Source organism: Tursiops truncatus, chromosome 4, assembly GCF_011762595.2.
Source record: "Tursiops truncatus isolate mTurTru1 chromosome 4, mTurTru1.mat.Y, whole genome shotgun sequence".
In the NCBI taxonomy this organism is placed as follows: domain Eukaryota; kingdom Metazoa; phylum Chordata; class Mammalia; order Artiodactyla; family Delphinidae; genus Tursiops; species Tursiops truncatus.
In genome coordinates this window covers 2,526,972-2,543,105 of record NC_047037.1, presented here as the reverse complement: position 1 = coordinate 2,543,105, position 16,134 = coordinate 2,526,972, and the positions used below count along the sequence as shown (strand labels likewise).

General features: G+C 37.8%; 1 non-coding gene across 1 annotated transcript; it reads right to left on the bottom strand.

The window, feature by feature from the left end:
• Positions 1 to 345: 345 nt before the first annotated feature.
• On the bottom strand, positions 346 to 477 carry LOC117312270 (small nucleolar RNA SNORA11). The gene has a single exon (XR_004526527.1). It is a non-coding gene; the product is annotated as a small nucleolar RNA SNORA11 (small nucleolar RNA).
• Positions 478 to 16,134: the final 15,657 nt, after the last annotated feature.

Genomic DNA, 16,134 nt, shown 5'->3' with positions numbered 1-16,134 from the left:
ATGCAAAGTATTTTCACTGCTCATAAAAACTTCTGTCCTCTGTGTATTCATCTCCCCTCACCCCCCAAACGCTTGCCAGCCACTGATCTTTTTGTTGTCTCCATAATTTTGCCTTTTCCAGATTGGCATATACAATCTATTTTTCTTTTTCTTTTTTTCTTTTTCTTTTCCTTGAAAAGAGAGGTTTGAAGCCTTTATGTCTATAAGACCACCCACGGCCTACCCACGCATGGACCGGACAGGCTCTAGGTGGCAAACTCCCCCACTGAATACTGTAGTTTTCCTTCCAATATTGAGCCCTGTCCCACTGGTCCTGCCCAGCAGCCACGTGGAAGTTCAGGGGACACATATCGGGTATTTGTTCATAGGAAAGCCACAAATTTTGTGCCCCTTATCACAATGAACCCAGATTCCTGTCTGGTGTGTTGTAAACAGAACAGCCATATTTCTTCAGGCCCCCTGCTCTGAGCACACCCCAGAGAGTTGCATTTTTAATGGACTAAATTAAATCTTATTTCAAATTTTAGGAAAGAATCCTCTCATTGTTCTTCTAGGGTCTGAATTTTTTTTTTTTTCCCCCCTGACAGCGGAAGGTGATTCTGGAGGAAAATACGGTTTAGGAGCAGAGTGTGAGGAATCTCTGATTTATTAGTGTACTATGTGTTAGTTAACATTTCCTACTTAGCATTTCTAAGTCAGGAAACAAATGGCCCCTCAGAGGACTGAAAAGTTTAGCGAAGATTCTTTTTACAGTTTTGTGGGCAGGGTTAAGGAAAACAAAAAAGAGATGGGGAGGATCGAGATCCTAGCAAGAGCTGGAAGACTGTACTTCCAAGTGATGCAGGAAGCTGTCAGTGAACACAGAGGCAAGAGCTGTGAAGTGGTTCCACCAGAAAGGAGCTGCAGTGCGGAGATGAGACCTGCTTTCCCGCTCTGCGACTGCTGGCTCCTACTCAGCAGGATGAGGGGCTGGAAGCAGAGCTGGGAGATTGGGGGACAAGAGGGAGAGAGAAGCCACAGTGATTCCCTCTGCCTCTTTCAGGCTGCAGTTCCCCTTGGCGCCCCTGGTCCCAGCTGCTGCCTGGTGATATGCCCCTTCTCCACTCAGCAGTGGGAGTGGGTTCTTTCTGACGCTGGTGTCTGAGTTGCTCACTGTACTATCTTGCTGTTCAGCTCTTCCGTCACTTTTGAAACTAATCCACCACTTTCATTTTCTCCATTTGAAAAGCTAAAAATCGTTTATCTCCCCGTTTGATCCTGATACATACTTTACATTTTTAATTGCTATTTTGAGCCATGTCATATTTTTCCTTATATTGTCTGTAGTCTATACCTTCTTATCTATAGTCTATATCTTATCATCTATTTGGTATTGCTGGTGTAGAGGAATGAGTTTTTAATCTAATTTTTAAATGTTTTATACAATTTTTAAACGTTACTTTCCCTTTACAGTTATTACAAAACGTTGGCTACGTTCCCTGTGTTGTACAACATCATTATAGCCTATCTTACACCCAACAGTTTGTACCTCCCCCTCCCCCCGCTTTGTTGCCCCTTCCCCCTGGTAACACTAGTTTGTTCTCTGTATCTGTGAATCTGCTTCTTTTTTGTTATATTCACTAGTTTGTGGAATTTTTTTAGATTCCACATACAAGTGATATCATACAGTATTATCTTTCTCTATCTCTTATTTCACTTAGCATAATGCCCTCTAAGTCCATCCATATTGCTGCAAATGACATTATTTTGTTCTTTTTTATGGCTGTAAGTATTCCACTGTATACATGTACCACATCTTCTTTATCCATTCCTCTGTGGATGGACAGTTAGGTTGTTTCCATGTCTTGGCTGCTGTAAATAGTGCTGCTGTGAACACTGGGGATGCATGTATCTTTTTCAGTTAGTGTTTTTGTTTCTTTCAGATGTATACCCAGGAGTGGGATTGCTGGATCCTATGGTAGCTCTATTTTTAGTTTTCTGAGACACCTCCATACTGTTGTCCACAGTGGCTGCACCAGTTTACATTCCCACCAACGGTGCACAAGGGTTAGAGGAATAACTGTATATCTACCAATCTGGCTGTACTCTGTCATTAATTTAAAGGTTTATTGATTCTTCTGTGTGTTCAATGGAAATAATCATGTCTGGGAAATAATGCTTACACCTCTTATTTCTTTTGCTTTGCATATACCATTGGACAAGACTTTAAGTCCTATGTTTGATGGTCGTGGTGGCAGCATTCTTTTCCGGATTACAGTCTTTATTGGAATGTGTCTATGGTTTTTCCATTTTGGTATATTGTTTGTTACTGTTTTTTTAGATATACAGATATTTATAAATTTAGGAAGCTTCACTCTATTTCTAGTTTTCTGGGTGTTTTAATAAAAAAATAATGATAAACATTTACCATTACTTTTTCGGCATCTATTAAAGTAATCATACCGTTTTCCTTCTTTAATTCCTTACTATGGTATGTTGCACTGATAGATTTCCTGATATCAAAACTTTCTTGCATTACTGGGATAAACCCTACTTATTCATGACTTTTTTAAAAAACAATATTGTTGATGACATTAGCTAGAAGGTTTTGTTCTGTCATCTATTTAATTAACTTTGGATCCATGTTCATAAGTGAATGGGATATTTAATTTTCTTGTCAGCATGCTACCTTATTAATGTTTGCAAAATAACAGCTTTTGATTTTATTAATCTTCATGATTGTTTCCGTGTTTTTTATTTCTTTAATTATTTTACTTGTTTTTATTATTGCCTTCCTTCTAGTTTCATTGGATTTTCTTTATTGCTCTTTTCCCAACTTCCTTCACTGTTAATTTTAAAAAATACCTTCTGCTTTCTGTTGTATTCATTTAACAGCTATAAATTTCCTACTGCGTATCACTTTAGCCCTGACCTAAAATTTTTGATAAAATGTTTACATAGTTTTCCACCTCTTAGTGATTTTAGACTTCCCTTATGATTTTTTTCCTTTGGTGGAGTGGCTAGTTAGTGGCAAGTTATTTAGTTTCTATACATATGCAGCTTTTAAATGTATTGTTTTGTTATTGTTCTCCAATTTCTTCCTAATGTTCAGATAATATAATAGATTTGGTATTAATTTTTTAAATTTATTTTTTTTCTAGCTTTAATGAGGTATTATTGACAAATAAAAATTGTGTATACTTAGCTGTACAATGTGATTTTTAAAGGTGTACAACATGATGATTTAATATATGTATATACTGTGAAATGATTACTACAATCAAGTTAATTGACACATCCATGAACTCACATAGTTACCATTTTTTGTTGTTGTTGTTGAAGTATAATTAACCTAAAACACTCTGTTAGTTTCAGGTGTAAAATACAGTGATTCAGTATTTCTATCCATTACAAAATGATCACCATGATATGCCTGGTTACCGTCTGTCACCAAAGTTATTACAATGCTATTGACTATATTCCCCATGCTATATGTTTCATTCCTGTGACTCATTTATTTTGTAACTGGGAGTGTGTACCTCTTAATCTCTCTCACCTATTTCACTCATCCCCTCCATGTCCTGATATTAATTTTTTAAAATTTATTGAGGTTTTCATTGTGTTGCTCTACATAATTAATTTTTGTGAGTGTTCTCTATTACAAGAAATCTGTTTTCTCTCTTTCTTGGGTGTCAACTTTCATATAGATCTATACATTAGTTTTGATAGCTATTTTCCCCCTATTTTTGCTACGTTTAATTTATTTGGTTCTGAGAGAAACATGTTGAAATCTTCAATTCCAGTTGTTGATGTATCTATTTTTCACTTTCTTTCTCTCAGTTATTCCTCTACATTTTTTGAGTCTATATTCTTAGGTGCATATGTTCATGCTTTTCCATTTTCTAGCATATATTTTTGCTCTTTATCTTTTATGCCTTGATCTTTATTTTGTCTGATATTAACATTGCTACTTAGGCTTTCATTTGATTTGCATTCTACTTTATTAATCTTGATGTCATAAAGGTACTGTCCTATATTGGTTCTAAAAGTTTTGAAATTTTGCCTTTTATGTATAAATCATTAATCCACCTGGAATTGATTTTTATACATGCTGTGAGATAGGGATCTCACTTCACCTTTTCTCCACAGAGTCAACCATCTATTTTTTTCCCACTGATCTGAAATGTCAGCTCTGTTAAATAACAAGTTTCCACATGCATGTTGTACTGGTTCTGGGATCCCTATGCAGTTCTATTTGTCTATCTTTGCACCAAACACATTGGTCTTACTTATTAGTTTTATACCGAGTCTTAATATCATGTACAGCAAGTCTTCCTAAGAGTTTTTTTTCCTCCTGAGTGTTCTTTGTGAGTACCTTGGTCCTTTGTTTTGCCATATAAATTTTAGAAAAAGCTTGTTGAGCTACAGAAAATCTTGTTGTTTCTTTTCTGGAATGCCTCAAACTAGCATCTTGACAATATCACATCTTCTACTCATGAACACGACTGTTTTCCTTATGTGTTGTGGTACTCTTTAATGTTATTTGCTAAATTTTCATAATTCTTTGCATACCAGGGATCACTTAGGGCACTGAGCTGGAGTCTGTTCTTGCCATCACTGCCCAATTCGTTGTAGGGCTAAAGTGATAAACACACGACGAGATGACTCCCTCTGTATAGCGCGCCTTAGTCACCTTGAGCTGCCAAAACAAAATGCCATAGACTGTGTGGCTTAAACAACAAAAACTTATTTTCTTACAGTTTTGGGGAGGCTACAAGTCCAAGATGGAGGGGCCAGCTGATTGGATTTCTGGTTAAAGCTCTCTTCCTGGCTTGCACACAGCTGCCTTCTCACTGTGTCCTCACATGGTGGGGAGGGAGAGAAGGGGAGGGAGTGAGGGATGGAGGGGGAAGGGAAGAGAGAGAAAGCTCTCCAGTGTCTCTTCTTATAAGGACACTAATCCTTTGGGATCACAGCTCCACTCTTATGACCTCATTTCAACTGAATTACCTCCATAAAAGCCCTGTCTTCAAAATTAATCACAGTGGAGGCTGGGGCTTCAACATATGAATTTGGGGGAACACAATTCAGTCCACAGCCTACCAGGCTCTCCCTCCTGTACTCTTTGTTTCTTAGGACTAGAGGTAAAAGGCACCGCCCAGCTACAACCCTCCCCCAGCTGAACACCTTCCTAGTCCCCAGTCCTACCATGTTCTGGCAGCTACAGTTTCAGTACGGTTGTAAAAAATCAAAAGTTCTTCCTTTGGAAACCCTGAAAGGCAGAATCATGTAGGACAGTGCTGCTCATTTTCCTTATTGCACCAGGTCCAGCTGGGGAAAGTGGAAAAGGGGTGAAGTATTTACTCCGTTCTTTCCACCCTTTTAAGCAGGAAGGGATGCTCTACCCCGTGGGGCAAAGCATCAGTTGCTCACACTCTGGTTTTTCTCCATCCAGTTCCGTAGCTTTATGGTTAGGAACTCCTTCCAGACGCTGGCCTTCCATCAGCTGTATTCATTTTCATCATGGTTGTAAACTTTTCTAACTTCGAAGATAGTTAGTTGGAAGGCAAAGAGGCTAGCTCAACACCTTTTAAATGGAAAATGCCCAACTTTACCAGTTGTCACAGGAAGTAAATTTATGTTGTTTGGTCACCAAAAAATAAAAACAAAACACCCAGGATACTGGGTGTGGAAATAGGAATTTTTATGAGTGTTTAAATAAGATCCATATTTTCAGCCATAGCTATTTTTCCTTTTTTTGTGGGCATGTTATCAATACCACAGGCCAAATAAATGAAGAGAATCCTGTCAGAATCACGTATGATATTGAAATGGGTGTTTTTCAAGATTTTACTGTTTTTCTTTATTTATCCCGAGAGTATAGTATCAGTAGTTCGGTTAAACGCTTTCCTGAGGGTGAACTCTTTTGTGGTTTTGATCAACAGAAATTCTTTTTCAACTATATATGATATTATGTGTTGGTAATCTAATACAAAATTAATATTTCCATAGTTTCCAGTGTTGATAATAAATAATGCATACAAATATGTTTTATCTTTCATATTTTGAGGACTGAGATAGGGTTTTTCTAAACTGAAAAAAAATCCGTCTTTGTAGGGGCCAAAGTTTATCTTGATAAACTCTTGCAGCGAGGGAGGACTTGCCTTATTGTAATGATGCATAGTACAGCATTTTAAGAACAAAGACTTAGCAGTCAGGCACTTCTATTTAACTTTGAGTGAATAATTAAAGATTTCTAAATGTTAGCGTTCTAAGACATAAACTGTAAATTATAATAATACCTACCTTATAGCACTCTTTTGACACGTACAAGACTTATTTAGCATAGTGCTTGCCGTAAATGGACATCCCTTAAAAGTTGTCTATTGTTAAGTATTACTGCCTTGTGAATTATACCAAAGATTCCATGAAGTTTTCTACTTATATGTCTTCTAAAACAGTATTTTCCAAACCAAATGATACTACATACTACGAAGCTTTCTACACACTGGATCCGTAAGTAAGAAAAAAAAAAATCTAAACCTAACTAGTTTTGATGAAGGATGTCTTGGAGGGGACTTAGAAAATCATAAAATCTCCTTGCTCCTTGAAATCTTAGAGAATGATGGCCAATCACATTGCGATCATGTTATTTTTCCTGTATTGAGAATGAAAGTTCATACAGCTTTTGGAAACAAGGCAATCAATAGCCATTTCTTAGTATTTCCATCCTAAACCAATTAGGAATACCCAATATAATCTCTTGTTAGAGATCAGTCGGAATTTTGTCCTTCTGGGAATTTCAGAGATCTAGTTCTCATCTCAAACATCTGGTTTTGACCTCAAATGACAAAATGGAAGAATTATTCCAATAAAGATATCTGCTCTCCTGTGCTAATCCGAAGAACAACACACATCAGCTTGTTAGTATGTAGTGTCATTTGGTTCGGAAGATACTGTTTTAGAAGACATCAGTCTGATCTTTTTCTTCTGCATGGGTCTCCTGACTGGAGATGCACCAGGTTAGACCCACACGTGAGGGCACTTTATGCTGTGAAAGAAAGACGGATAAAGGCTTCTGGTGGCAATGTTTCCTCTCTTCTACTGCCCTGCCTGTAGGTACCTGCACCCAGACCTTTTCATCAGAAGTTGGTTTAATGATCCTTAGTGGCCATTTGATTATGCCTCATAGGGATATTCCCTCTACTCAAGGGGTTTATTAAATTATTCTTATCACTGACCACACACACTATTTTTCTGGTTAGCTGTTGCTGTATAACAAACTACCTCAAAACTTAAAACAATGACCATTTTATTTTTTCATGATTTTTGTGAGTCAGGAATTTAGGCAGGATTGGGTGGGTTGATTCTTTTTTTGTTTTCTTAATATTTACTTATTTATTTGGCTGTGTCGGGTCCTAGTTGCAGCACATGGGATTTTCGTTGAGGCATGTAGGATCTTTTGTTGAGGCACACAACTAGGGCTTCTCTCTAGTTGTGGTGTGCGGGCTCATTAGTTGTGGCGCGAGGGCTTAGTTGCCCTGCAGCATGTGGGATCCTAGTTCCCCAACCAGGGATCGAACCCTTGTCCCCTGCATTGGGAGGTGGATTCTTTACCACTGGACCACCAGGGAAGTCCCTGGGTGGGCTGATTCTTGACTGGAGTCCCTTGGTGGCATTCAGCTAGTAGCTCGTCTGTTCTAGAGGGTCCAAGACATGCCAGCTGCCTTAACAGCTGGTGTAAAGCCCCTCTATGGGGTCTCTACAGTTGGGTAGATGGACTTTTTACATAGTTGATGACTTCCCTAGAATGAATGTTCCGAGAGAAGAAGATAGAAAGAGGAAAACTTCTTCTGACCAGGTCCCTGAAGTCACCCAGGATTATTTCCACCTCTTTCTATTAGTAAAAAGTGAGTCACAGACCCAGCCCAGATCTAAAGAGAGGGTGGATGAATACACAAGATCATGAATGCTGAGGACATGGTTCATTGGGTGGCTGTCATTAAAGACTAGTCTCTCTGAGAGGAGTATGGGTAAAAACAATTCTTTCAATACTGATATAATCCCAGCGATGGTTTTGTAAGCCTTTATCATTGGCACCTTGGAAACCACCTGGCTGTCCTTCTCCTTATTCAGGCTCTGTTCATGCCAGTAACCTGTACTAGTTGCTGCAGGGTATGCTGATAGTCTTCTCAGTGAGAATTTGGTTAACCTGAGTTCAAGAGCCTGATTGCCATGTGTGACTGATCAAAGAATCTAAGTTTGCAATACTGAAGCTCAGATCACCTGCTCTACTCCCAGTCCCATGAAAATCTAGCCGGAATTCTCAGCTAGCCCAGTTCTTTACCATAGAACTCTGACGCCATGTTTAATGTATAACATTGCTCCAGTTTTATACATCACTGTAATTCATATCTTAAATAATTGTTGCACAGCATCTGGAGATACTTCTGTCATTGCTATTTATTATTGAAATACTCTTCTTCCTGTTCTCTCTGCTTCTGTCCTTCCTCCTACAGTTTAATCTGCTAGAAATCAATATAGTTGCTTATAGTAATCTCTCATGATCCTTTGTATTTCTGCAGTGTCTGTTGTTACTTCTCCTTTTTCATTTCTAATTCTATTGATTTGAGTCTTCTCCCTTTTTTTCTTGATGAGTCTGGCTAATGATTTGTCAATTTTGTTTATCTTCTCAAAGAACCAGCTTTTAGTTTTATTGATCTTTGCTATCATTTCCTTCATTTCTTTTTCATTTATTTCTGATCTGATCTTTATGATTTCTTTCCTTCTGCTAACTTTGGGGGTTTTTTTGTTCTTCTTTCTCTAATTGCTTTAGGTGTTAAGGTTAGATTGTTTATTTGAGATGTTTCTTGTTTCTTGAGGTAGGATTGTATTGCTATAAACTTCCCTCTTAGAACTGCTTTTGCTGCATCCCATAGGTTTTGGGTCGTCGTGTTTTCATTGTCATTTGTTTCAAGGTATGTTTTGATTTCCTCTTTGAGAAATCAAGTGATCTTTTAAAAATCCTGCAGATTATGACAATTCTCCATTTGGAGACCTTCAGTGGCTGCTCTTCTTATTTAAGTAAAATCCAAAGTTCTTACAGTGATTTATGAGGCCATATGTCATCTACACCCCTTTTTTCTCCTTGTTCTTATATATTTGTTCATCCATCCATTCATTCAGCAAATATTCACTTAGTACCTCCTATATGTTAGACACTGTCTCATGTGCAGAGAGTATAGCAGTGACCAAAGTGGAGAAAAATACCTGTCCTTGTGAAGTTCCCCCCTCACTCACTCTTCTCCATACACATGGCTGTCCTTGCTGTTCTGGAACATTCCAAGCACCGTCCCATCTCTGAGCCTTTGTGTTTGTTATTCGCTCTGCTTGGGAATGCTCTTCTCCTAAACATCCACATAGCTTGCTCCTTCACTTCATTTATGTTCTAATATCACATCCACAGAGTCTATGTCTTGACTATTCTATAGAAAATAGTGGCTATCCCCATACCATATTATTTTCCCCCCTGTTATTAATACTTATCACCATATGACAAACTATCTGTTTGATTCCTTGCTTTTTATGTGGCTCTTTCCACTAAAATGCAAGGTCTATAAGGACAGAGCTCAACTGTGTTGTAACTGTCTGAATCATGGTAAGCAATCAATAAGTGCTTGTTGAATAAACTTTGGGATTCAGTAATGTGAATTCTGTTAACAAAAAACCAAATAGCTCCTCAATAATTACACGTCTCCTACTTGTCTGTATTTTTAATTTATCTAGACCGTTTAGCTACAGATTAGATTGCATTTGGTGATTTGAATTCCTTCTCTCAAGGTTAAATATTTAACTACAGTAGCATAAAGAAAGAGGCAGCAGAAGCCCTACTCTGTGGTTTTACAGAACAATTTAAAGCCTCATTTGTATTTCATTAAGAGAAAATATATGGAAGGAGGATCTTGATTCATCATCCTTAGATTATCCATATTTTCATATTCATGCGTCATGCTCACTCCCAATTTATTCTGTTAGGCAGTGAAGCAGCAAATGTTGGTTTACTTTAATTAAAAAGCTACTCAAGTTAAACCAACACCAGTTAAAGTTCCATTACACGAAATGGACCATTATACATCATGTAGTAACTACAATGATACAGATACAATGGAGAACTGAACAGCATTTAAAAAAAAAAAATTGCCACTGGAGATTCTTAAATTGATTGACTCAGCCACAAAATACCCCTTATTTGTCATTCAGAGAATTTAGATAATGCCTTGGTAGGCCATGCTGCCTACGTAGACAGATTTATTTCAATCTTTTCTCCCCTTAACTTTTAAGTTACATAAGATTTTGAGCTATTTTAACAATATTAACTCAAAAAAAGGAAAAAAGTTTTAATGGATGCTGAGTTCTGGTAGATCTGAAGCAATATTAAGTAAATTATAATTATTATTCATGAATGAAATATTAATATCATTGATAATTTCACACAGGATGCAGCAAATCAAGGCTGCAGGACAAATCTGCCTACCACTTATTTTTGTTCAGCCTGAGAGCTAAGAATGGTTTTTATATTTTTAAATGGCTGGAAAAAAATCAAATGGAGAGCATTTCATGACATGTGAACATTATATGAAATTCAAATTTCAGTGTCCATATATAAAGTTTCACTGGGACACAGTCCCAACTGTTTGTTTCCATATTGTCTGCTTTCTCGTAAAGTTGAGTAGTTTCAAGAGGGATAATTTGGCCCCCAAAGCCTAACCTATGAACTATCCGGACTTTTTCAGAAAAACTTTGCAGCCTCTGATTTAGTACACTGATTGCCCCAGATTTTCTCAGTAGACCACGTGCATCAGAATTAAGTAAAGAAAAACAAAGTACAGATTTGCCATCTCTCCCTTGGACGGTCCTGCTCAGTGGCTGTGGAGCAGTTTCAGGTTCTTTCGGGGAGTCCATAGCATTGGGGTGGGGACTCCCTGACTCACTTCACGTGTCCTTCTAGTAAGGGCAATGTGGGATTATTTCCTTGTTCATTCTGTGCATTATTGCACATAACATTTTCAGAAGGCAGACTCTCTTGTTAGTCTTGACAGCACACATTTTCCTCAGGGTTTATTTGGTTTACATCTTTAGAACATTTTTAGTTACATGCTTGTGTTAATATGGTAATTTAAATAAGGTAATATAATTTGAAGAGACAAAAATCCATAAAGTGATATCGTAGATTAAACTACTCACCATGGAAAACAGATTAAGTATCAATATTCATAAGCAAAACTAGTTTCCCATTAATTTAGATTTGAAGTGAAGATGGTTCTCTATTATGAATTATGCCTGGAGAAAAAAGGGGATTCGGTTCATATGTTGAATAAAACATGGATATCTGTATTGCAGTGCATTACACAGAAGCAAAGATAGTAATCTATCACTCTATATCTAAGTCTAGGTAAGGGGTTTTGATCTGAATCCTTTAAAACAAAATTAGTAATGCGCTAGGAACCTGGAAACCCTCACAGACTGGGCTTTCTTTCAGCCTCTCATTTTGGCTCTATTTAATATCGCTGTAACGCATCTATCCCACAAAGATAGTTATACTTTATAATGTTGTTATTTTATTCAGAGATTCTTTATCAAAAGGCTTACTTTTAAGGTAAAATGTTTTCTTTATCAAAAGGCTTACTTTTAAGGTAAAATGTTTTCTTGATGATGGTGCATATAAATAATAAATAAATGTTAACTCAATATGATTTGTATGACTTTTTAAATAAAGGGGGAGAAAGTGAACACTAACACTGCTCTTGCCATCTTGTTCTAAAACAGAGCTAGAAGAATATTCATTTCAGCTCTGTAGATTTTTTTTTTTAAAGGTTCAATTCCCTTTGGCCATTCTTTATTATTTAATTATTTATTCTTATTTTCGGCTGTGTCGGGTCTTAGTTACGGCACGCGGGATCTTCGCTGTGGCATGCAGGATCTTTTTGTTGCGGCACACGGGCTTTTCGTTGCAACGTGTGGTCTTCTCTCTAGTTGTGGCACGCGGGCTTCTCTCTAGCTGTGGTGTGTGGGTTTTCTCTCTCTTGTTGTGGCGCGGGGACCCCAGAGCGTGTGGGCTCTGTAGTTTGCGTCATGTGGGCTGTCTAGTTGAGGCACGCGGGCTCAGTAGTTGGGGCGTGTGGGATTAGTTGCCCCGCGGCATGTGGCATCTTAGTTCCCCAACCAGGGTTGGAACCCACGTCTTCTGCACTGGTAGGTGGATTCTTTACCACTGGACCACAAGGGAAGTCCCTGTTTTGTTTTTAGATAAACTTTTTTTCTAATTAAAAATTTCATTGAGATAATTGTAGATTCACATGCAGCATTAGGAAATTATACAATGAGCCCATGCACTATTTAGTAGTTTCCTTTACTGGAGATATTTTGCGAAGCTCAATTAAATATCACAGTATGGATATTGATATAGCTATGGCCTACCTGCCTGATTCATATTCTCCTAGTTGTACGTGGATCCTTCATGTGTGTGTTTAGTTCTATACAATTTTATCACATACATAAAGTCACTCCTGATCTTCTATTATTGTTTATTTTATTTTTTTTAACATTAACTGTATATATATATATGGTTTTTGGCTGTGCCGTGCAGCTTGAGATCTTAGTTCCCCAACCAGGGATCGAACCTATGCTCCCTGTACTGGAAGTGTGGAATCTTAACCACTGGACCGCCAAGGAATTCCCTCTTTTATTATTGTTTAAATTGATGTTTGCCTGATATCGTTTTCCATTTTTAAAATTTCAACCTATCTATGTTGAATTTGAAGTGAGTTTCTTATAAATAGCATGTAACTGCATCATTTAAAAAATCCACTCTTTAATCTATTTTTTTATTGATGTATTTAAATTGTTTACATCCCAGTAATTATTGATATGATAGAATTGCCTGCCATTTTATTTATATACTTTTTTTGGTTTGTTTCCTCTGGTTCCCATTCCTATGTTTCTCTTTCCTTGCCTTCCTATGAGTTACTTGAACATTTTTAGAATTCCATTTTGATTTACTTACAGTGTGTTTGAGTGTCTCTCTTTGTGTAGCTTTCAGAGTGATTGCTCTGGGCACAATATGATACATACATGAGACTGATCACAGGCTACTGGTATCAATATTTTACCACTGTCGGTGAAGTATGGAAAGCTCACTTGCATTTAGATTCCTTTACCTAACTTAATTTAAATATCATTATATTGATTACCAGATGGTTTATGTATTTTGTTTTAATCATCAAATATAGTTCATAAAACTCATGAGAAAAATGATAGTTTATTGTATGAACCATATTTCTGGTCTCTCTGTGGTTCTTGCTTCCTGATGAAGAAGAAAACTTTGTTTCTTTATTTCCTCATTTTTGTTTGAAGAATTTCCTGTAATCTTTAAGGATAAGTCTGCTAGTAACAAAATCTTTTAATTTTTCTTCATCCGAGAATGTCTTTATTTCCCCTTTACTCCTGAAAGATAGTTTTGCCAATGTAGTGGGTTGAATAGTGGTCCTCAAAAGTGTGTGTCTATGTCTTAATCCCCAGGACCTGTGAATGTGACCTAATTTGGGAAAGAGGTTTTATAGATGTAATTAAGGTAAGCATCATGAGATGAAATCATTCAAGTGGAACTTAACTTCATTGAAAATTATCCTTATAAGAGACAGAATAGGGAGAAAGAGAGACAGAGGTGAAGGTAGAGAAAGAGGTTGGAGTTATGCAGCCCTAAGCTAAGGATGCCTGGAGCCACCAGAAATCAGGAGAAGCAAAGAATGAACTATCCTCTAAAGCTCAGAGGGTGTACAGACATTTCGATTTTGGCCTTCTGTCCTCCAGAATCATGAGGAATAAATTTCTGTTGTAAGCCTCTCAGTTTGTTACAGCTGCCCTAGCAAACTAATATAACCAAATATAAATTTTGTGGTTGACAGTTCTTGTTTTCAATATTTGAAAATTGTTGTGCCACTTCTTTCTGGTTTCCATGGGTTCAGATGAGAAATCTGTTGTCATTCAAAAAGGCATTTCTCTGTCAGTAATATGTTATTTCTCTCTGGCTGCTTTTACGATTTTTTTTTTCTTTGTATTTTGTTTTCAGAAGTTTAATAATCATGTATCTTGGCATGGATTTGGGTTAATCTTGTTTGGGATTCACTCAGTTTCTGGAATCTATAGGTTTGTGTCTTTCACCAAATTAAGAAAGATTTCAGTCTTTATTTCTTTAATTTTTTAGCCTCACTGTCTCTCTTTTCCTTCTTGAACTCAGATGATACAAATGTTGATTTTTGTTATTTCCCACAGATTCCTAAGTTCTCTTCATTTTTTTTCGGTTTTCTTTGTCTTCTCAGATTGCAAAAATTCCATTTTTATGTCCTCAAATTCACTGATTCTATTTTATGTCATCACTCTACTATTAAGCCCATGCAGTGATTTTTCTTAATTTCTGTTATTCAGTTTTTCAGTTCTGTAATTTACAATTGGCACTTTTAAAATAACTTCTCTTTCTTTGCTGATATTTGCTATTTTTAAATTCATTTCAAGGAAACTTATACCTGATTGTGGAAGCATTTTTATGACAGGTGCTTTAAAACCCTTGTCTGATAATCCCAACAACAAATTTATCTCAGTATCGACATCAGTTGACTGTCTTTTCTTATTCAAGTTGTCGTTTTCTTGGTTCATGGTATGACAGGTAATTTTTTTTATTGTATCCTGGACATTTTGTCTATTATGCCAAGAAACTCCGGGCCCTATTCAAATCTTTTAATTTAGCATGCAGTCACTCTGTTTAGGTTTATCTGCAGGTCCTGCCTACATTTGTGGGCTGTGGTCCCAATGACAGTTTACTTTTTAGAGTGTCTATGGTGTTATTTTGGTCTGTTTGGTTTAGCTGGTGCCATTGGGACCCCATGGGTCCCTACTGATGCTGTCTAAGGAGTGGGAAGGGTTTCTCCATACTGGGCCACCAGGTTTTTCTTAATAGGGGAGGGGAGTCTCAGGCTCATGTGGTCAGAAAGGCTTCCCTGGCCAGGCTAGGTAGTAATAGTATTAAAATTCCTGCCTGTGGGAGATGAAGAACATTTCTCAGTCCAGGAGCTTGTTGTGGCAGGATCTCCCCTAATGGTACCCACTGGCCATCGCTTTGTCTCTGGGTGGAGCAGTCTCAGGCCTGGGGAGACAGTGAGACTTCTGGCCAGGCTTGTTGGGATGAGAGTCATCTTCGTGCTGCTGGGCCCCCTCAGTATCTTTTGGTGGAGGAGGGGAGTCTCAGGCCCAGCCAGAAAAGGAGAGCATTCCTCCTGGCCATTTAGTGTTAGTGGAGCTTTCAACCAATTCCCCATTCTAGGAGTGCTGGAGGTACGTGTGGTGTTGTCAGAGGGTCTATTTGATCTGCAGGAAGAACAAGCCTACCTACACTGTCTTCCTTTGCTAGTTTGGGGTCAGAAAGTGTTGAGTCTGCATCATCCTTTTCTGTTGGGTGGAAGAATGTAAGACATCCTGCTGCTGTGTTTTTCCTCCAGTTCTGGGATCCCAAACCAATTTGCCTTCTTTTTATCACCTTTTGGAGTTCTACCTTGGTTGCCTCTTTTGTTATTTTCAGAGTTTATAGTTTTATGAGACAGGAAGGAGCAAAGAGAAATGGGTTTATAGCATCTTGTTTGGACTCAAAGTCTTAAGTAAACTTTTAATTCAGATACACTGTGTGTACAAAGAAGGAACACCTTATGTTACGGTTGAATTTTATCCCCCCAAAAGATATGTTAAAAGCCTAACCCCCAGTGCCTCAGGATGTGACCTTATTTGGAAATAGGGTTGTTGTAGTTAATTAAGGTGAGGTCCTACTGGAGCAGGGTGAGCCCTTAATCCAATCTGACTGGGGTCATTGAGAAGAGGGGAAGAGACAGAGAGATACAGATACATGAGGGGAGAATATTTTCTAGTGATAGAGGCAGAGATTAAAGTGCTGTAGCTGCAAGTCAAAGGATGCCAAGGATGCCGGCAAACCTTGAGAGACAGGAAGATGCAAGGAAGGATCCTCCCCTGCAGGTTTCAGAGGGAACACAGCCTTGCCAGCACCTTGATCTGAGACTCCCAGCCTCCAGAATTGTGAGACAACAAATTTCT